This window comes from Carassius auratus, chromosome 42 (genome assembly GCF_003368295.1).
Source record: "Carassius auratus strain Wakin chromosome 42, ASM336829v1, whole genome shotgun sequence".
Taxonomy (NCBI): Eukaryota; Metazoa; Chordata; class Actinopteri; order Cypriniformes; family Cyprinidae; genus Carassius; species Carassius auratus.
The window spans coordinates 11,895,744-11,919,895 of NC_039284.1; the positions used below are offsets into that span (position 1 = coordinate 11,895,744).

Consider the following 24,152-nt stretch of genomic DNA (forward strand, 5'->3'; position numbering starts at 1 on the left):
CCACCCAGCTTATTCCTTAATGACCTAGTCATGCACATAATATGAGCCTTTTGCTGAAGAAAAGGCTCATCTAAAGAGCATGCAAATAAACCAAGAACCCTTCTTGTAGTAGAACTGATGTGGGTAAAAATGAACAAAGCGCACTTGTAAGTGGAACAAAGAACACATTAAGGACAAAATGGTTCAAAGCATGTCAATATGGTAAGACACGTCACTCTACCTTGTAGCAGGACCCCCTTGTTTTTTCTGTAAAAGGGACTTCCTGGCCAAATTGGAGGACTGGACATACTGTAAAGAAAACACAGTGGAGAGAATGATGAGAAAGTGACACAAACAGATGATGTACAACTGACAGATGGACTGCGATCCTGAAAAACAGACAGCGAAATGGCACGAAAGATATTTTAAGAGATAAAAGGTGCCAAAAGACAGAGAAAGCAAGAGTGAAACAGACAGAGAGCGCATGTACACATTCACAAAGGAATACCATGGTGAGCGTAGCCACTTTTTATGTTGATACTGTAAAATCATAAATTGATACAGGATTCAAGTTATGAGATCATGTTATCACAGTTTTACATTAATAACATTAACGAATGCAGCTAGAGTGGGTGCCATCAGAATGTTCAAACAGTTGGTTAAACCATCACAATAATCCATAAGTAATCCACAAGACTCCAGTCTATCAATTACCAAACTATAAAGTGAAAAGCTGTATGTTTGCAACAAACAGATCCAGCTGATTTAACTCTAAATCATTTGTTCTGCCCAAAACATAAGTCCTACATCCATAAGGTTTCCTCAAGTGAAAAAGCCCCTGTTGACATTTCGCAGATATTTATATCTATATTTATATCCGATATATTTATATCTGTGCATATTTCACTCCCGATTCAGACGAGATATTTGACATTAAAGACATCTTAATGATGGATTTCTTTCTTCACTTCACAAAACCTTAATTGATGGACTGGAGTTGCATGGATTACTGTGATTTTTACTGTGATCAGCTCATTCTGATGGCACCCATTTACTGCATAGGATCCACTGGATACATTTCTCCAAATGAGTGAGTACATTTTCAGCAAATTTTCATTTTGAGGTGAACCATTCCTTCACGTATTATTTTAAGATGAATTTCAAAACAACTTTTCTAGAGAGTTTTACCATGTGATTTATCGGCTGAAGGAGCAACAGTAATAGGTAAAGCTAATTAAATAATCAATTCTAGAAATATATAAAAAAAAATCCAATAGAAAATTTAAATCTAATTTTTAAAAAATCCAAAATTAGTCAACCTTTTATTAGCAACTAGTAACTTTGATATTTTAAAGTAAACTTTGGGTACAACGGCAGAACATGAGGAGGGTTGGAGGCTTATACAATGTTGAGACTTGACTATGCAACAACTCCTTCAAATTGAGCCCTCATAGCTTTAATCATTACTTTCTAGTCCTGAGATGACAGGCCGGCTCAGGTGATGGAGCTTCACAGCGGGAGACACTTCAGCTACACACCCACAACTGGTGGGACCTTTTTTTGGGAACAAATGAACGGAGCGATCTGGTAAACCATGTTAATGCTCTGTGCTGTCACCCAGGCAGGAAAATTGGATGTTTTTTTTTTTTTTAATCTGTATTACTGGTTTAAAAAAATGCCTGAAAATAGACATTTGAATATACCTGCGATGAACAGGGGGAAAAAAGCAAGTTACTGTGCTGGCTGTGAGAAATGGAACCAGACTTCAGGACTGCTCACATATAATAGCTATTGATTTTTCCTGGTGGTTGGAAAAGGAGGTCAACAGGCCCTTCATGAAAAGAAGTGATGGTATGAGGCAGGATGTGTGTACGAACTCAAACGCTATCTATGTCAGGGTCACCGAAACAAAACATCATACTCAAATTAACATTAGTATAATAAATTAAACAATATATGGTAAATTTAATACGTATTTGATAATTAAATGTAACCATTATTGTATTAACATAAAATGTTGAGAAATAAAAAAACAAAGCAATATTATATACATTATAACAATATAGTAACACATTTTATTACAAAAAAATATTGAATAATTACATTGAAAGATTTTTTATTATTACTAAATGTGTTATATAATTTTTTATTTTATTTATATATAATTTCTATAAATAAAATTTACATTTATTTCAAATATATATAAATGTATAATAAATAAAACAAACAATATAAAATAAATGATAAAAAATGTAAAAGATAAACTATTAGAAGTGTTTGCAACTGTATGTAAACTGTAACGTTATGAATGTTATCCAAATGTACTACATGAAAACATTTGTAAAGATTTAAGAGTGCTTCAAATATGATCAAACTTAATTAAGTCATGAATTTTCTCTTAATCTTTTTCATCTCCTAATGATTCGCATTCCCAAACACTGATCATCTGTGACAGCAAATATGAATTTCCTGACCTTTTGATTTGTGAAGTATTGGTCTATTGGAGCATGGTTTCACATTTAGCAGTATTTCAAAATGTTTTTTCCACATCTCTGTTTCCTGACAGTCCCTACTGATCTGAATATTTTTTGCTTCAAAAGGTTACGAAATATTTTTTCGTGGATTAGCTGCTTAGTTGCGATCAATTACCTTCTTGTGTACGATTCCTCGCTCAGTGCGAGCTTCACAAATCTAATCAGGAGCAGTCTAATCTTCGATTTAGCCCTCGATCCACTTTCTGCTTCCCTGTAGATTCAGTATGTGTAGACATTGGCTCTGTCGCCTTCCCCTTCTTAATCTTCTTAGAGTATATTAACTAATTGAGAGTTAGAACAAACAGAGGTGGCACAGGGCTTTGAGCACATTTGTCTACATGTTGTATTTAAAAGCCTAAGACTGCGGGTTGACAGGGCTGTTTTGGCTCTGGACCTCTCCAGATGAAGGAGCACTCTACGGTGCATGGCATCTCCAATCGTCGAGAGGCCGTGTGCCAAGGTGAATAAACACAGCACTGCCACTTCACATTTGCTAATCTCCACAGGGCTGTCAGACTTCAGGTATCTGCCCTGACAATTGAGGACAATTTAGTGTGAGAAGTAATGGAACCTTTCGATTTCTTTACGGAGCCATTAATTACAGTGTTCCGTCAGAATGTTTTAGATTCTTTTCCCCCTACTTTTTCCCATTGAGAGTGATTAAAACATATCTCAGCACTGCTCAGACACAGCTTGAGATGAACATCTTCATTAGCATACTAGTCGCCTAGCAACTAAAACATCTCTAACTTTCAACTTTCAGATTTTTTTTTTACTAACCTTACACCTGAGTATAGCATTCAGTCATTACTAATGTACAGGATCCGACAGTTCCGAAACCCCAAAAATGAAAGAGTACCATCTTAAAATAAGCAGGGAGGTAAAAATAAATTATTTTGGGTTTGTTATGTTTACTTTAACTCCTTACAACCACAATAAATGAGACCGATCAGCGTATAAGAACATTTACACCACAAAAATGTGAAACTTTTATCACATAAAAAAAGACCACTGTGAATTTAATTTCTGATTGAGATATTGGAGTTGAACACTTGAGTAGAAAAGGCAGAAATTCATGTTATATTAAACAGAATTATATTTTATTTAAACAAATCATAATTTTGTATTATATAATTTTATATATATATATATATATATATATATATATATATATATATATATATATATATATATATATATATAGTAGTCATAAATATTTTATGTATTTAACATATATTTTAATATCAATTTATATTGCATTCAATTGATTGTTTATTAATTAACATTTTATATAAACAGATGCAAAATTATATTTAATATTTATAGCATTTTATGCTATATTTTATTTATACAACTATATTCAATTGATTAACATTTGATATACTTTATATATTATATACTGTTATATAAATATATATACACATTGTATATATTATGTAATTAAATTTTTTTTAAAAGGTAGATATTGACCAAATTAATTACCTGAAAACCTGCAAAAATTGATAATGTTGGCATGATCCAAAAATTATATAAAAATTATAAGGCTGCTATATACAGCATTATTTTATCCCTACTATTTAAGAAGAAGTAGTTAGTTAGAAGTAGTATTTCCAATGAAATAACAAAAACATAGACCAAGAAAGTGAGTTTTGTTCTATCTGAATTTACTTAAAAGCACACTAAGCTTCAAATGAATGAGAGGGACAGTTAGGTGTAGGTATTCATGCTGCTGACACATGGCTGAAGTACAGTATGAAAGAGCAAGATCCCTGCAGTGTTGGGTTCAACATGCCATCTCTCCCTCTTTCTACTTCAAGAGCACTGTTCATACTCCTAATGCACAAATGCTTTGTATCGGGTTACAGCTATGGTATGTGTTGCCATGGACACAGCATGCCTCATGATAGACGACCCAGGTCCTTTTTTTAATCAGCTGTAAGAACCAAACCAAAAAAGCAGGAAAGCTTTTATGGTATTATGTTATTTATATGTTATTATGTGCCCTCCACTCTCTGAACATAATAAAAAGAAATGAGATCTCCAGCTGCAATTATCTGGCCCATGATTTCGCCAGTATTATTTAACACATTGAGAGGAGGGAACAATCAAACAGCTGCTGATGGAATTTGAGCCCAAGAGCCCTGATGCGGCCTTGTATCAATAGCAGCTTTTGTTCTTGACTAAAGGAACTATTACTGTTACTCAGACGAAGTGTTAGTTATTTGAGCGAACTCCTATTTAGCTTAGGCACAAAACTGTTTGTGCTATGGTCATGAATGATACTGTGAATCAGACGGTCAGTTGCCTGGCAAACAATAAACTAAATTAAAGGAGGGAAAATCAGAGACTTGTGGTATACTCTTTGGCCTTAGGACAACGATAAACTACCTAGCAACCAACCAGAACACCCTAGCGACACCATGGCAAACAGCCTAAAGGTCTCAATGGTAAGGATTTTTTTTTCTGCTTGCCCAAGAAGGCCAGTAGTTCACATTTTTCCCCTTCTAATTATAATGTATAACTATATAATTGTACATATAATTATTTTAATTAAAATACAATTATATAGATTTTTTAATTGTTACATTTAATTAATTCAGTATTTTATTTCAAAACTATTTAATGTATATATACACACTCACACGCACCTATGTATATATATAATATACACACACACACACACACACACACACATATACATACATACATACACATACATACATATACACAGTACACACATACATAAAACAGTTTTCAAATAAATGATATAATAAAATAATTAAAAATATAAAATCAAAATATAAAATGAAATATTATAAATATAAAACTATATATATATAATGAAACTAAATAAAATAAATTATTTATAAAATTATTTAAATTATAAATAAATGTATAATTATACTTTGATATTTGTAATAGTTATATTTGACTTATGTATTTTATTTCAAAATAATTGTATGTATAATGTATGTAAAAGTAAATAACTGTAAATATATGTAAAATCAAATATCAATAATTAAATAAAGTACATAATGAGTACATTTTAAATAATTTACAATTAGGAATACATAAATAAAAAGATATAAAATAGGTATATTTTAATGTATAAAATGCATGAACATAACCAAAGAAATGAAAGATAATGCGCTGACCAAAGTGACATTTCCGTCAACTACGCAAGAAAATCTGATACGCTCTTATTCAGTGGGCCTTATTCAATATCCTAGCATTGTGCCAGTAAGTTTTGCATGGGTAAGCACACCTCATTTTCTTCAAATAATGTAAAAATCTATTTAAAACATGTTGTATAACAACATTTGAGGGGTGGAGGGGGAGGGGTTGCACCAGGGTACAGGGCATAGAACAGAACAGAGCCACTACCTTGGCCTACAAATGCAAATCCCGGTAATCTAAGCAGAAACGACCCCAGCTGGCTCTAGCGGAACCTCTCTGAACACTTTATGTGGGAACGTGGCTCACTTCTTCAGCACAAATGCTTTTTAATGAAATGTTAACACCAGCTATGAAGCCAAAAACAGATTTCTTCAGGGCTCTGATAGTGCAGCTACGCCTGCCGGAGCATTTTCAAAAAATGTTAAACATCAATGGGGAAGGGCGCTCTTTTGCCCTTGCTGGATGTTTGAATGTAAAACACATGTGCCACCGGCTGGAGTCTTGCTGAGTATATAGCCCATCTATTTTTAATCTGGCGTGCTCTATCTGTTTGCTCTGTAAATGCAAACACTCACACCTTTCAAGGAATAGCTGCTTTCTCCATCTCCATCAGGAGCAGGCTTGGGTCATTCATTTTTAAACAAAGCTTACCTCCTTTCACTTGATTCTATAATCTAATTTCAAATCCTATCGCCCTCTACATTTTCTTTTTACCCCTACAATCGCAATCCTCTTTAACTAATCTAAAGTCTAATTGGTGCCAGCACTGGTTCTCCCCTGCAGGTTACTTCTCACCTTGAGGTTTTTAACTTTTGTTCGTGTGAAATCTGAACTGCTCTCATCCGGGCTCAACGGCTCACAATGGAGGCTTTCTCAGGGTCAGGAGGTTGAGAACAGCTTAGACTAAGAAAAAATGGTTCTTTTAAGAATTTTTCATTGAAAGTAGTGCAGTACGATATTGAAGAAAATTTTTATACCTCGTTAAATAATTTTATATTCAATATGACATACAATATTGACTTAAGTGTGGAAAGTCAATTAAAATTGTATTTAAAAATATTTAAAAAATGAAAAAGTTTTTTGGAACACTTCTGAAAGTTTTAGCATTACCGTATTTTCCGGACTATAAGTCACACATTTTTCATAGTTTGGCTGGTCCTGGGACTTATAGTCAGGTGCGACTCATTTATCAAAATTAATTTGACATGAACCGAGAGAAATGAACCAAGAGAAATGAACCAAAAGAAAACATTACCGTCTCCAGCCGCGAGAGGGCGCCCTCTTGCGGCTGGAGACGGTAATGTTTTCTATTGGTTCTAAATAAATGCGACTTATAGTCCAGTGCGACTTATATATGTTTTTTTCCTCATCATGACTTATTTTTGGACTGATGCGACTTATACTCAGGTGCGACTTTTAGTCCGAAAAATACGGTACATAAAAATGTCACAAATCAGGAAATGTAATTATAACATCAATGTGAACAAACAAACAAGAAAATGTATAACTTTGCTTTCTATTTATTACTTAAAGTACACTTTAAGGACTTCTTCATATACCAGAGCAAAACCTATAGCCTATGAAAGTTACAAAAATATTAAAGGTAACTGAACAGTCAACAGTAGGGAAAAAGGGGGGGGGGGGGTTAACAAATATACAAATGACAAGAATTGATAAAATAAACAGTAATATTCAAGGACAGAAATGTAAGAATCAAGTGTAAAATACAACTGCATAGTGTTCACTGTATGAATTAAATTTAGATGAATATTTGTTAATATCTTTTTTTGATTAACATTAGTGACATATTCAGCAGCACGTATTTATAGACTGCTGTCACTTTAAGACTGACTGCACAGATCCAGTGGTATGGTGATATACATCCGATTTCTTTCTTAGCTGTTAACATTCATTTAAAACATAACTGACTGCTTTTACGAGAACGATTGTCGAGACAGGTATTTTGACAATTCTGTGGATTTTTGTCTGTTCAAAAAGGAGACATGAAAGAATCAACTCGCTGTACGCAGGGGCAGTTTTCTCTGTGCATAGACGTCACACACACCCAAAGCATGCGCACACGCACTCAAACAATTCTCAGCTATATGTGTCGACCTAAACCTTTGACCTTTTGTAACATTTTTATTTAAGAAGCCTTTTATATCTGGTTCAGATATCGCATGCTGTTGTGATATTTATTTGTGCAAACTTTTGATAAATCCTGCAGCCCTAATAGAAAGGTCCCTGGGGAGCCCAAAATGGTTCTTCTGTTGCATCGCTACAAAACCACCCTTAGAAGCTTTATTTTTTTAGACTAGATTGTGAAACTCAAAGAAAGTGTATTTGCAATACAAAACATGTCTGTAAAACAACTAAATCAGAGCTGGAGGGAAGTGGTTTTAGAGCACAGAAAAATACGACTTGTGGATCCAGACTGAATATTTTCCATGGACTTTTAACAGGAAAAAGGCAGGCTGTTGACAAACTTCCAAGGGAACTAAAATACCTCAAAGATAATAAATCTCCACAGATGTGCTTTCAATGACTGCCCACCACCACCCAATAAAGCCACAACCTTCCACAACCTCCTTTTTGTTTCTCTAAATCACCTAAAAAGATGACAAAAGATTGTAAGAGAAGCTAAAATAGATGTTTGTGTATGCTAAATGAACTAAAGAAATCCTCACTCATGTCATAAACACTAAATCCTCAAAATACCTCAACCAACCCCCAAAGCTTCTCTCAGCGAAGAATGTTCTTCTCAGACCTATGTTAATCAAAGAGACATGGGACGTGTCCCATTGGAAGGGTCATCAGTCTTGGGCTGCTGAAAAGCTAATATATCTCTAAACTTTATAGACGGAGAAGATCCGACACACTGAGGGTTTCTGCCAGATATGGAAGCCCCATCATTTACAGCACCGGCCATTAGAGTAAGCGTGGAAAAGTGGGCGATCTAGTCATTTAGTGTTACTGAGAAGACTTGACGGCAGGAGAGGTGGGGGCAGAAGAACACAAACAAGACTGCAAGTCTGGGAATGAAAAAGAGAAAGAAGCGAAACAAGACGATACCCAACTAGAGCTTTTCATCAGCTTGTAAATTTTTTTTTTTTAGTAATGCATTTTTACCTACAGGCTGAAATGAGAACTATTAAAAATGAGAACTATGTCACTCTCTGTGAACTCACTGTTTTTTCCTCCCTCTCTTTGTTTCTGGGCTTCTTCAGATTCACAGTCCCATTTAAAATTAATCTCCAAAAGCGACTGGACCTCCACTTGTCATCTCCAATATTTCACGCGTCTTTGAATTTTTATGAAGACAGACAAAAGCGGGTACAGAAAACCCTAAAATATGCTCCAGGCCATCTGCGGTTGCCATGGAGAGTTGCATGTTTCCAGGGCGCTAGTGTATTTCCCGAGCGCTAATGGCCTGTCCTTTTGCCAGGCAACAAATAGCCCTGTGATGCAACTGCACCTGTCTCAGCTATGTGTTACCATGGAGGCGTTCCTGTTGCTATGGCGACTATCACGCTAATAACCTCGCAAGGGCAAACATGCATCGGTGAACTCCGAGGCCCAGTTGTTCCTCCTGCGCTCTCGTTCACATTGTGAGCATGTTAAGGAATGCTCATCTACCTGAGCCCACACACTGCCATTTAAATGTTAGTCAAGATTTCTTACATCAAAACCAGTCACTTCCATCCTCTCACTGACCTTTACAACAACATGATGTACAATACAGTGTTTATTTGAAATAGAAATCTTCTGAAACAGTGTAAAAAGTCATTTTTGATCAATATAATGCGTCCTTGCTGAATAAAAGGATTAGTTTCTTCAAAATAATATATAAATCTTAATGTCCCCCAATTTGTTGCTACCACAATTTAATTGAAATTCAATTAAAATTGGACAGAAGCTTCAGGTTTTGAACTTTCATGTAATGTTTACAAAGTAGATCAACCTATTCTATTTCAAAGAAAGATAACCCAAATTAATTTCTCCATATTTTCCCTTCTTTAAATGAAACCACCTCATCCCTCCAGTGAATAAGGACACATATGTACCCATCCACAGGGATTGATGATGACATCACCAGAGCAAACTCTGCATTCATTCCATCTGTCTTCCTGACCAACAACCTGAATAAGAGCTGAAGCTCTCAGCTCACTACCCTCAGGATCTAATAATCTCCACGCTATTGCTGTGATTACAAAAACAGCAAAGATGAAAGAGTGGTGCATTAAAAAATGAGCAAAAAAAAAAAAAAGGAGTGTGTCAGTCTATGACTCAGCTGATTCGCGTGAACCTTAGGAATGCTATAAAAAGCTTCATTTGGCTTCCTGGGAGCCGCAGTGGCCAGATAAACACTTTATTACACACTGCTATACGCAGATTGACCATCTGGCCGGAGAGAGAGAGAGGAAGCCGAGCCTGTGTGTGCCAAACACTACTGTGCTATCTTTGCTACCTTATTCACACACCCCTTACACCAGGGTTACCAGAAAGATCTGAAATGTGAGGGCGGAATATAGTATAAACTGCAGCAACTTATAGATATTAATTAGATGAGGTCGAGTTCATTCAATAAGAGTAACAGATTTGCTAATAAAAAAAGCATTGGGCTAAAAAAGACCAATTTACACTGCAAGTAATCATTGCATTAGATTCATTAGATTTTTTTAGGTTGCGAGGTTCTTTGAAGATTAAAAAAGTTCTTAATGTTCCATTATAAAGTTCAGATCTGTGAATCTGTGTTAAAACAGAACAATTTAAACATGCCTGAGATCTTTAAATACGCACTTCGAAAAATCTAGAGATTTAAAAATTCTTTGTAGACTTTAAAAAGATTCTTCTAGGGCATTAGGCTGCAAAACCTTTTTGGGTTTTAATTGGAAAGTTTATTTTTAAGAGTGTGTCTTTGAAAATAGTATTGTGAGGTTGTTTTAGGCTGTTGTTTTGAAGAGGTGTAGGCTACAGGGACCGTCCTCTGTGATCTCCTCTTCCCACAGGGCCTCCGCGTCTTTGAACACCTGGTGCTAATAACCAACCTAGTGCTTTTCCCACACAGCGTTATCAGCAGAACACAACTGACTGCAACACTCAATACAGAAGGCGAATTCGCTAACAATGAACTGCGCCCACTGATAGAGTCATTTATTTGCACATGCTGTCTGCGCTGTTTTAGCATGTGATTCAATGAAAAAATTATGCAAATCAGGTAACAGCAAAAACACAGCCAAAAAAATTACTGCATAATACAATTTGCTCAGCTCTATTCCATGTTTTAGGTCAGTTCTGAGTCTTCAAAATGCCCACACACATATTTTCTGGCAACAACATATTTCAAATATATGATCAATGTATGTTTGCAAAAAGTCTGGTTACAAAAAATATATATATTCTTTTAAATAAAAAATGTAATAAAAAATGGAAATACAAGTACATAAAAAATATATCTGAAATATATATATATATATATATATATATATATATATATATATATATATATATATATATATATATATTTTTTTTTTTTTTTTTTATAATCCAAAGCATGTACCTGATAGTATACCTGGTTCAATATTACTGAGGGTGGTTATTCAATAAGACTGATTTACCAGGAGCAAAGCTTTTGAAAAATCTTTCAGATACAATCAGAAACCTTAGAGTAAAATAACACCAATTATCATTCCTCTCAAAAAGCCTCTCATCGGATATGGGATTATTTTCACTCAGCATTCCGTGGCGCAAAAATTGGCAAACAGCGCAATTTCACCTCCTGCACACATGCATTTTGAGAGAAAAAAGTACATATTTTTTTAAAGAAACAACCCTATTCAGCAATTGTTTGTCGAGCTATAAGATTTCTGCCTTGATGAGGCAGCAATGTGCTTGCAGCTTGCAATACTGCTGAAGGGAGAAATGCAGGCCGTCGTGACAAAACCCAATCCAAAAACATCTGAGCTTCTCTTTCTCCACCTAATTCCTTAATCATCTCACCATACATGAGCAACACCTGAAACCCAACTGATGTCTCTTACTAGAGCTGTTCAGTTAAATTCAATCTCTTTAAAAGCATTCATCTCCATTTTCCCTTTCTAGCCTCTGAGCTGGCCGCCCATTTGTTCCATATCCTTTAAGGATGATATGCTAGTTCGAGTTTTACAGTAAAGCAATTATTTTGTCCTGCACAGTCGAGTGGCTGGGAGCATGCAGACCTGTTAGCTGGATCAAAATGAAATGGAGCGGTGAGGGTGCCGCTCGGAACCCAATGCCTGGACTCGCTCTGATAGCTCCGCTCAGCATGCTGACACCCATGGGTTACGCTGCTAACCAATACCAACAGGGACAAGCATGCAACATGGAGAGAGAGAGACATTTGGTGAGGTTTAAGGATCGATGTGTCCAGTGGGCCGCTTGCCTACCTTTGATATGCCTGAGGAGAGGTGGGAGGCGTGGCGAACACCTGGGAATAAGGATGATAAGGCGTCTTCTTCAGCGCCTGGATGAGATTCTGTCTGTATTCTGGGTCTATGCACCACAGGGAGCCCTTCCCGATACTCTGTGGAGGAGGAAGAGGAATACATCAGGACAGACAAAAAGCTGCTAAATATGTCAGGGCAGCTAGCAGAACCGGTCAGAGATTTTCAGCTGTGGCATAAACTGGTGTTTGTGTACTGCTTCTTTTACCTTTTGGCTCAAATGAATCACATGTTATTCTGGAACGTGGATTTCAATGTATGGATCATATCTATGGACACAAGTTACTGCGCTGTGCTTCCGTAATTTTGCTTCCGTAATTTTTTTGTAATTTAAATTTACTTCATACTGAAACATCAGATCAAGTAAATAAATGAAATCATGACGCATAGCTAAGCATACTAATATACTGTAGCATTTTTTCCAACATGATGGACAGAAATGTTAATACCATAATACCGACATAACATTTTATAATAAGAATATTTATTATTTAGTCAATAGTAATTTATATTAAACACTAAAATATATAATACATGTATATTATTTATTTTAATGAATATATTTAATATTTAAATATATTAAATATGTAATAACATTAATGATTTACTAAATATGAAATGCAATTTTTATACTAATATGTATTGTTATTATTATTAAAATTTGATTATATATTCATATGCTTTTTCGGGTAAGTAGGTAACACTTTTACAACAAATTTTATTGGACTCAACTGTTCAAGCGCTATACTGTATGTGTGATGTAAATCAACAGGGTGCAAATGGAAATATCAGGGTGCAAATGGAAATATGAAGGACTACCGTATTCACACTTCTGGTCACTTTGTTGTTGCAGATCACTTCATATACAAATATATGTTCATTTTGTGAATTTCTGAGTTAAAGGTTTGCTCTGGTTGCAAGATAAGACTGAGTTTACTTCATCCAGTACAAGGGAAAAAATTTGAACCTGACCAACTGCGTCCCCTTGACCTCCACATTCTCCAGTTCATTAAAGGGAAATGGGTAGAAATGATGCGTAAATAATCAGAATCAGAATCAGAATCAGAATGAGCTTTATTGCCAGGTATGTACACATACGAGGAATTTGTTTTCGTGACAGAAGCTCCGCAGTACAACAGAATGACAGCGACAGAACATAAAACACATAATAAAAGAATAAAAAATACAAATAAGTAGAGAGTAAATAACAATATACAAATGACAATTGTAGGCAAGTATATTACAAAATGAAGTTATGTATGTACATATATATTGTGTGCAAAATTTAAGTGTATACTAAGTATGTGTGTTAGATAAATAAAGTGTGTGTGTATATAAATATAAAGTGTAGTGTGTCCGCCGTTATTATAAGCGGTTCATAAGATGGATTGCCTGAGGGAAGAAACTGGTTCTGTGTCTGGTCGTTCTAGTGCTAGTGCTAGTTCTAGTGCTGCAACCAAGAAGTGCAGACTACAGCTAGCACAGATGCTACAGACCACTTAGACAAACTCAGCATTTTAAGAGCGAATGCTCCTGGTATATAAATTACCTCTTCTGACAGATCCTGCTGAAAACGAGAAAACGGCAAAATGTCACTTTGAAAGTGATATCAGGGGAAAATTACTTGGGCTCATTAGCACAGACTACAATCAGTGTCGTGTTACTAAGCCCCATTTTTCAGCTCAAGTTATCCCTCTACTGTCAGAGATTTACACAATCAGCAAACCACCACCACAGAAGTGTAGACCATCACAGTGCTTTTGTAAAGTAAAGTCATTTGCTTTCACTCAGGCACTTTGAAGTTATGGACAGCGTGTGCTGTTTTGTTAAGACAAACTGTGTGTTCTCAATGAATCAATAGTCATGACCTTCGGATAAGTGACAGTGTGTCATACTGTGTGCCCTGAACCAATACACATACTCTGGCCAGGGCCATGTGTCACGTATTCAAACTTCGCTAAACTAACAAACCGGACATTGCTTTTGCATAGGTTTCATTTTCGCTACCTAAACCACTGAAATCAGCCGGCCCTACTGACCTACTGACCAACATATCTTTAACAAAGAACTGCTATGAGATTTGTTCATCTTGAACACTAGATCCTCCTGACAAGGGCTCAGAAACGATAACACAGTCTATTGATTGCAGCAAAGCCCAGAGCGAGCGCTCGGTTCTTTACCCACAGTATTTGGCTTCAGTGGAAAGATTTGTACCAGCACAAGTCAAACAATTCAAACCCTTGGAGTGTTTTAGCAAACAAAATAAACAGCACATTTATTGGACTCAGAATTTATTTGCACTGTTTGAAAGCCTGACCAGTAAAATCTGAGATAGAAAAGCAACAATAAAAAATGGTTATATAAATATATAGAATAAATTGCTTTAATACTAATAAAATCAAATAATTGACATGTAATTAACAAAAATCACTACAAATAGTCATATTACAATGACTACTAATTATAATCTATATTATATTATTACAATTTATACTCAATATTTTAATTATATATGACTATTTCAGTAAATAATTGAATAGCAGTACTATGGAGCATTGTTTCATGCCATGTAATATTTTCCAGAGGGAAAAGTCTTTCCTAACAAAGAATTCAATTTTCTTCTGAAAGCAGTGGATGCATTTATTCTCAGCACAAATTGACATTCTCCACCTAATTAAGCTGTCAAGTTTTCATCAGCGTGTTTAAAAACCATACCTGGACCAACCACAAAGATGAACTGCACCATGAAATTCAATCCTTAAATGGTCCGTCCAGAAGATCCTCTGATGGAAATGAAAAATAGGGGAGTTAAAATAAATTAACAGGGTGGAAGCAATGAAATGGGAAAGTACAGCAACTGGTTAAAGATTTTTTTTTTAAATAAAATTATTATTTATAAAATTTATACTATTCATAAAATAAATATTCATATTATCATTACTGTAGGGACATAGAAAAATTAAGCGAATTAAAAAAATGTGCTACACTGTTTCACTTAAAATATAAACAATATACAGAAGAAGAAAATAGAACTGAAAAGTTATATAGGCATTTTTGTTTCTTGGGAACTGACAAAAGGTTTCAGTTAAAACAAGACAATCAATTCTAATTAAAATAGCATCATAAATCGTATAAGCCCTGCAGTTAAAAACAACTATTGTTAAAGTGACTAATTCATATTTGACAATTTCAAGAGAGTGAAAAAATACCTACTGATGAGTTAAAATTGCAGTGATTACATTGTCAACTTGTGTATTTGAGTAATAAGTATATGTGCAGACACAATAAAGCTTGGAACAGGGCCACATCCGTCTTTAAAGGGTGTGATATGTGATCTTGAGAGCATCAGGTTATTCATATATGCTCCGTGGAGAAGAGGCTGCACTGGTCTATCTTTCCAAATGTTCTGTAATCAGGAGAAATCAATAGGTTTCAGAGCACATTGCCTCCGATTTATCTCCAGCTCCCTGACAGCTGCTGTGTCCGTCTGAAGGCCAGCTCAATGGCACCAGCCAATAGAGTCTCCAATCAGAGAGAGGGGGTGAAAAAGGGAAAGGAGAGCCAGGGAAAAGGGGGGAAAGTACTTGGATTACACTGGTCTCCAAGGCAACAGGCAATGTGGAGTATATAAAGACTGTTTGATATACTTGGCAGAGAGATCTTTCTTTCTCTTTAAGACGCACGGGCCTCTGAAGATGCTATATTCCATTATAAGCAGTAAAGTTAATCCTATCATTTCCTGAGCAAAATGAAAAACCTGTTATTATGAAGCAACCCCTCCCTCAACCTGACTGTCCAGAGTCCCCCTCTTTCATGCTCAAGACTTGTGTGTGAAAAAAGAAACTGTGGGGAAAAAGTAAATCCAAAATTCCAAGTTGTGGATCCATCGTGATGAGATAACTGCCAATTATTTAATGTGTTTTAAAGCAAAAATTGCTTTTTTTTCTTTATTACAATGCTTATATTTAAGAGATTCTGAAAAAAATCCTTAACCCTAAGTATTAAGCTATGGCATGTTACTCAAAGATACGTTAGTCCTACAGACATTACCACTAACTCAAATCTAACGGCTTAAGGAGAGAAAACATGCTATTACTTTCTAAACAGATTTTTTTCATACTAACATTTTTCAAATCAGTGTTATTTTAGTATTTATACTTCTAGCTTTTTCAGGTTTCAATTTAGTTATAATTTTTAGTAATTTTGCGTTTTTGTAATTTTTATGTTTTTTTATATTACTATTTAATGTTTAATTTATTTTTAGATTTAGTTCAGTTTTAGTTTACTTGCAGTAATTTTTCATGCTTTAACAATGGTTGTCAAAGTTTTTAATCTTATATTTCTGTTTTTTTTTTGTTTTTTGTTTTTCAATTAACAATTTTTTGGATCATTCTAGTATTAATCAACAATAACAGTACCATATAATTTATTGGCCGAAAATTAACAAATTTTTGGTCAAGATTGGATGAATTCCTTCATCATGAGCTTATTTAATCTTGTTGCACATTTAAAAAAAAAAAAAAAAACCTTACATAGGGTCCTAAGCCAATTCTAGGGAATTTATCATTTGTTTGGTTTTAAATTGAACCAGTAAGCAACCTCTTAACAAAACTATTTAGCATGCTAACTACTACTCAGAGCACTTGACTTCCTAAACTGAGTGTGTTAATGCTCTCGTGGTAAGGTAATCATATAAATCAAGGTGTCCAAAAGGACATCATTGCTTTGGTCTCCAAATCCCAGCAATCTTCAGCTGCTAATGTCTGCGGCCCCAGAGTCGTCATCTCTTCTGAGGCTCTGCAGCTTAAATCACATGAAGGAGCAGAGAAGCGGTAAGCTCGCTCTGTGATTGGTGGAGACACGATAACCTCAGTTCATATTGGCTGAATTCTGCACATAATGGCATTTTTAAAGAAGGTCTATATTGTGGAGTTCTGCAGTGGAGCATTAAGGGCCCGATGACTCCGTTCATCTTCAGAAGCCCTCAGTGCATTAGAAAGGGTATGGAAGGTCATTCATAATGAGGGCGTTTGGGGAGGGGGAAGCTTGGCTGTTGTTGGATCTATTCACGGAGATGATTCCAACACATCACCCCCATCCAACTCTCGCACTTCTGTCCTTTCAGTCTTTCTAAGTGTGTGCAGCTCATTCTGTAGGCTGAGTAGAGCTTGAAGATCCACAGTGGCAGTGTGTCACAAAGAACATCATAGAAACACATCACACCTCTAAGAACTGACACCAATGGCTGCTGCACTGCGTCCTACTTTCATTATACATTAAAAACAACGTGAACAGTTATGAAAAAGATTGTGCCAACTCTGAATTCTGATTAGCTGTCACGGTCAAACCCAAGCAATTGTAAAATTTCTGCTATATATTGTTTTACAATGGCTTGGTTTTTACTGTGGCATTCAATCCTAAAATGAATATACCGGTGGACACACACCCATTGAATTATGCATCAAAGCTGATAAATTGCAAGAAAAACATAAACAACCAACCATACATCTAATGAACTATATTACTTGGTATATAAAAAAAAAAATCAATCATGTATAATAATAACATTTATTATTATTATTATTATTATTAATGCAAAATTACTATATATGGACATTTCAATACTCTAGTCTAATTTGGATAAATAAATAAAAAAGGGGGGGGGGGCATTTTAAGTAAAAACCATAAACTCAACTAAATTAAATAGTAAAAAACTACAAAATGTATTAGTATTATTAATAATAATAATAATAATAATAATAATAATAATAATAATAATAATAATAATAATAATAATAATAATAATAATATGTTCCTATTATTTATATTAATCATAATTACTATTAAATCATTCAAAATTACAACATATACAAATACAATATTCTAGTCTCTAGAAATTATCAGGATATGATTTGACAATATATTTTTAATAAAACCATAAAAGAAAATTCATAAAGCTACAAAAATATAGTTAAATTCTAAAAAAAAAAAATGTAAATAAAAAAATATATAAATATATATAAATCATTCTATATACTTTTTAGTATTTCTTACTTTCATTTCCTAAAAATGTCTGAAAACTCTGTCTGAATGTCTGAATGTTCTTTGCAACAGAAAATGGATGGAAATGGATTTTCAGCATAAGTTTTCATGAGCTGCCTTTTAGTGATGTAGAATTTTAAGACACTGTTATCAAATCTTTCCAGAAATACAAGTCCAAAATAAGTAGCTTGGTTCACCAAAAGCTAAACCAAGCAATGCCATTGAGACAACCACGATCAAGAATTTAGTTTAATGCCAAAATCTGTCCTAATACCGAGGCAGAGGAGAAAAGAGCACATGACAAACTGCTAATGACCTGTGTAATCCTAATTAAACAGGATTCCTTTGCAGAGCCTGAAGCCATCCAGAGTAAGGCAGATACAAAAGTAAGAGCTGATGACATGATAAATTGAGACAAGTTCTGTTCCCACAGCGCAGTCTGTGCCAGAACAGTACCCAGGACAGAGTGGGTGTGTGTGTGTGTGTGTGTGTGTGTTAAATTGTGCCTGTGCATTCATACCATCTTATGAGTGTATATGCTGTACATGATTAACAGTGATGAAGGGTGGCCAGATCAAGTCCCGCTGAGATGCATTCCCCCCCCAAAAAAATCCACACATTTGAGCGAACCGTCTCTCTTGGCTTTCACGCACCATGTTTATTCTGACACAGTCAGCGCATGCAGAGATCATACACAAGCAATATGGTGTCCCCCACGGGTGCAGCATACGGCCATGATGCGTGAGACCAAGCCTTGGAATCAAATCAGTGCAGGAAGTGGTCAGTGCCAATATCCTCATGGTTAGAGCGCGACATACAGCACAACTGAGGTCACGGCAACCCGAGTTCGAATCCCAGCTCGTGGTCCTTTGCCGATCCTGCTCCCCTCTCTCTTCACCCAATGCTTTCCTGTCTACTCTACACTGTCCTTTCCAAATAAAAATCATAAAAAGCCCATAAATAAATCTTTAAAAAAAAAGAAACAACTTGTGCAGGAAGTGAACAGACTCACACATGCCATCATATTTTAAATCAAAAGAATATATAAGCTGAATAAATAAGCTTTCCGTTGATGTACAGTTTGTTAGGATAGGAAAATATTTGACCAAGATACAACTATTTGAAAATCTGGAATCTGAGGGTGCAAAAAAACGAAATACTGAAAAAAAAAAATCACTTTTACAGTTGTCCAAATTAAGTTCTTAGCAATGCATATTACTAATCAAAAATTAAGTTTTATATATATTTACAGGAGGACATTTACAGAATATCTCCATGGGACATGTTCTTTACTTAATATCCTAATTATTTTTGGCATAAAAGAAAAATCGATAATTTTGACTCATACAATATTTTTTAGGCTATTGCTACAAATATACCCCAATTACCCAAAACCTTATGTATGAGCAACAGACATCTGGAAAATAAGGCAGTGCACCCCTAAAAGCTGTTAATAATTGTGGAGGGAGACAAACAGACAGCCAGACATCCTGAGGACTGAACTGCTGAGGTTCACTTGCGTTTCAGGCACCTGAAGCTCTGCCAAGAGGCTCTTTAAGCACAGACAATTGACAAAAGATGCTGATTTCCATAATCAGACGGTAAAGATTTCGAACACAGAGATTATCTCACTTAACAACACTTCTCACCCTGACAGACTTGTATTCAACACAGATTTAGACACACTGCTCCGTTGGTGAAAAGCCCTAATGATGAAGCACTAACGGGGTTATATCAGAAACAGACCAACAGACAAGTCAAGCAATCTCTAAAATTGCTCAATTGTACAGCTCAAACGACGGCATTAGCTGCAATTATCCTTTCATCCGTTCAGCGTTAGTCTTGTTAAAAGCGAATTCTGCCAGGATGCGATTTTGATCACAAAATAACTTTTTCTGTTAGTTTACTCGCACTTGAGTTCTTCTGCTTGATTATTTAAACACAAAAAAAGATAACTTTGGAAGAATTAAATTTTTTTTTTTACTATGTTCACAAAGGCTGCATTTATTTTATCAAAAATAAACTGAAAAAAAAATAATATTGCAATATTACAATTTAACAATTATGATTTTCTTATATTTAAAAATGTCATTTATTTTTATGATGACAAACTGAATTTTCAGTAGTCATTTATTATTAATAGCAATGTGGAAAACAGTTGTGATGCTTAATATTTAATAATATTTATAACTGTCATACAATTTTTTTCTGGATTCTGAAAAGAAAGTCCAAAACAACAACATTAATTTAAAGCACAAATCTTTTGTAACATTTTAAATGGCTTTACTCGTCAGTATGGGCCTTTATCACAGCATCACGCTGCTCAAGTTACTCCCAGAGGAATAATCATACTGATTTAAATGTATTCTTAATATTATTTTGTTTACTCTAGCATTATATTTATTATAATTAATCTCCTGTTTGTACACAGTATAATGCTATTCAATCACTTAATCATGTAGGATATGAATCATTTAAGATGATCAATCTAGTTATTTTTGAATAATCATCGACGGGCTGGAAAGATTTTATTTGAACAACTATAATTTAATGTAATTATTGAGGATTGCATCGTAAAGTGCGTGCATGAAAAATGAGAGCGTTATTATTTAATACAATAAGTTTCCCCCAACATTTTAATTTAATCATGTGGTTTTTAGTCATAATTAATATTTCAGGCTTTGGCTAAGTTTCCTGCAGTTCTGTACTAAAATAAGGTCATCCGGCTCCTGGAAGTGTGATAAAGGCCAATTCAATAAAAGTGTCAAGCCATAGATCTTAGCTCATTCACATTGTCCATTCATCATTAATCATTCCTTTGAGTCAAATCTTTTCAATTAGCACATAAAATCAGTCTTCATTATAAGTTCATGAATCTGACTGGTCTGGTTTTCACACAGTTATCATATCACCTCAGAGGACTTCGGAAATTAAAAGCTCCATAGCGATCTGTACAACTCTTAAAAACGTCTCCTTTTTATTTTCCACAGAAGAAAGATAAGGGTGAGTAAAGATGAGGAATTTGTCATGTTTTGGGTGAACTAATCCTTTAAACATGCATTCCTTTTGCAGGATGTAAGGTGCTAATAATGGTCTCTTACAACCATTAGAGCAAAGATTAAACAGCATAGAAAGCACCCAGTGAACGTTTTCAGTGACTGGTCAGTGAGTCATGAATCAAGTAATGACAGAACACAGAATGCTCTTTCATTTTCTCTATCATCAAAACCTACAATAACCATAAAGTAAAGTGGGTTGAAAGATTCATAGCGTTCCCCAAAGTTTTATGAAATAGTCTTATCATCAAGGCCAGCCTTATCTTTGCCACCAAAACATATACTTAGATGTCAATAAGGAGAAGACATTAAGTTTTGGTTAAATCTCCATCCTGCTCTCATTAAGTGCAAGATTCAGATTCTAGAAGGTGCTGACATCTTAAAAATCAGAGCTCAGCTCCGTATCCGCTATTGATCGGCAGGTACAGTGGTGTCAGCATCAGGATCCCTTGGGGGATGGTCGGGTAACCCTTGATTACATTGTACACTGCAGTCTCCGAAAGTTGGGCGGGCTGGTGACGTCAACAGTAGGTTTGCGTGCAAATCTCTCGTGAATTCCCTCGCAACCAACATCTGTCCAGAGGGACCACAACAGCTGGCCAGAGTACATGTCAGCGAGCAGGCCGGCTTTATCTTACATCAACCTGGCTTTCAGAGCAATGGATAAATCGTGTCACACGGATCAGCATTATCGCAGTAAACCCTCACAGATATAGATGGGGATTGAAGAGAGGGGATCAGAGAAAAACAAACAGAGAGTGATATATATATAGATCTGACACATTGCTCTTTAAATAATTAAACTTGTCAACTCAATCAAATGTCCAGGCAAACACCCAGAACATCACCATTATTGTGCTGACAGTACAGAAAATACTACCTACTGGAAATGCCAATGCGTGCTCTTCCATCCTGCATTTCTTCATAAACCACTTCACTGCTACTTGTTCAATTGCAACTCTTGTGTAACTTCGTCCTGTTGCTATGGAGATGTCATAAACAATGGAACAGACACGATAATGATCAAAGCTCCCTCAATGTATAAACACCAATACAGGTGGCTGTATGTGAACCAGACGATGTAAGTGACACAAGAGCTTCGGGGAACCACCTATATTACCACCTCTCAGGTGCCAAGTTCAGATCCTGCGTTCATAACAGTGTCATGGAAACAGATGACAGGGTGTCATTTCTAGAGCACTCACTCTTCACCAGTCACTGCGAAGTCACTGTGCATTACAGAAACATGCATCCATAAAACCACTAAACTGTTGCACCACTTTAGTGTAGTGGTCAACCGATACTATTTTTTTTTTTTTTTTTTTTGACAGCCGATATCAAAATCTTGGAAAGCAGGGGGCCAATAGCCAATATTAAGCTGATATAAATTTAATTTTTGTTATTAATATTAATAAGAAATTTGAAATCATTTGACAACGAATTAAAAAAATAAATGTGTAAAATAAACATACTTACAGCATACTTTAGATGACAAAGTATTTTTCTCAAATTAATAAATAATTAATATTAATATAATTAAAAAGGAAGTAAACTGTAACCAACCTGGCAGCCTTCTGGGAAGTTTGTGTGCATTGGGAATCATGTTTTTCAAATAAAGCAAGGGTAGCACTTATTTTACATAAAGCACACAAAAAAAAAAAATTATATGAATATTGCAGTGGTCAAATGCATAAAGCAAAGCATAATTTGAAACCATGAGTTTAAAGTTTAAAGCAATTAACACAGACCGACCAGTCAGACAGAGAAAAAAGGATCTTGCAGATCACATGCACACTTCACATGATCTCACAGCGGGATTCAACTAAGTTTGCAAGGTTTGTGAAATTAATTGTTCATTAGTCATTCAAAGATTTGTTTAAATTATATAAATGTATATTTGCTTAATGCTGACTTCAAACGCGGAATTATTATAACATTTGCCTTTCTATTACAAATAATATATAAACAATCATTATAACACTTTCTGTATACATTAATTCCTTTGTTTAACCATTCTATCGGATTATTAGACAGACTTCTATCCGTATTAGACAGAACTGTAACAGTAAACAAGAGGAAGAATGTGAGCACTGTGTGCTCTTGCACAGGAGTTTGACAAAGCAGAAAAATTTATCAGCCGATGCCGATATTTGAAAAAAGACAAATATCGGCCTTGGCGATATATCAGTCGCCCACTACTCTAGTGTACTGGATTTATTCAACCTGGTCTATTTTCACATAAAACTAGATGAGCTTTAGATACAGATCCCCTGTTAAGACCTTGTCCCAGACAAACACCGGGACAAGACCACAGGAATCAGATGATTCTTCTGCACAATCTGACTTTGCTGCAGCCTGAAAATGAACTGCTGGTTTCGTCTGGTCAGAGGAGAACTGGCCCCCCGACTGGGCCTGGTTTCTCCCAAGGTTTTTTCTCCATTCTGTCACTGATGGAGTTTTGGTTCCTTGTTGCTGTCGCCTCTGGCTTGCTTAGTTGGGGACATTTCATTTACAGCAATATCGCTGACTTGACAGCAAATGATTGCACACTGAACTGAGCTAAATGATGACATCACAATTCAATGATGAACTGCCTTTAATTGTCATGTTGCATCATTGACACACTGTTTTCTTAATTAATGTTGTTCAGTTGCTTTGACACAATAGGTTTTGTTTAAAGCACTATATAAATAAAGATGACTCAACATACGCAGCAATACCAAGGTCATGACTTTGATTTCCAGGGAATGCATTCTGCTTAGTACAAAAGCACCAAGCACAAATATTTATCAAAAAGCACATTTTATTTAAAGTTATCTGCAGATGTATTTATCAGTATTTTCATTCCCTGGGAACTGACCTTATGGCCTTCTTGTTGCTAG

General features: G+C 35.3%; 1 pseudogene; it reads right to left on the reverse strand.

Moving 5' to 3' along the window:
• The window catches only part of LOC113060662 (forkhead box protein N3-like), a 61,090-nt pseudogene that overhangs the window by 33,459 nt on the left and 3,479 nt on the right, over window positions 1-24,152 (reverse strand).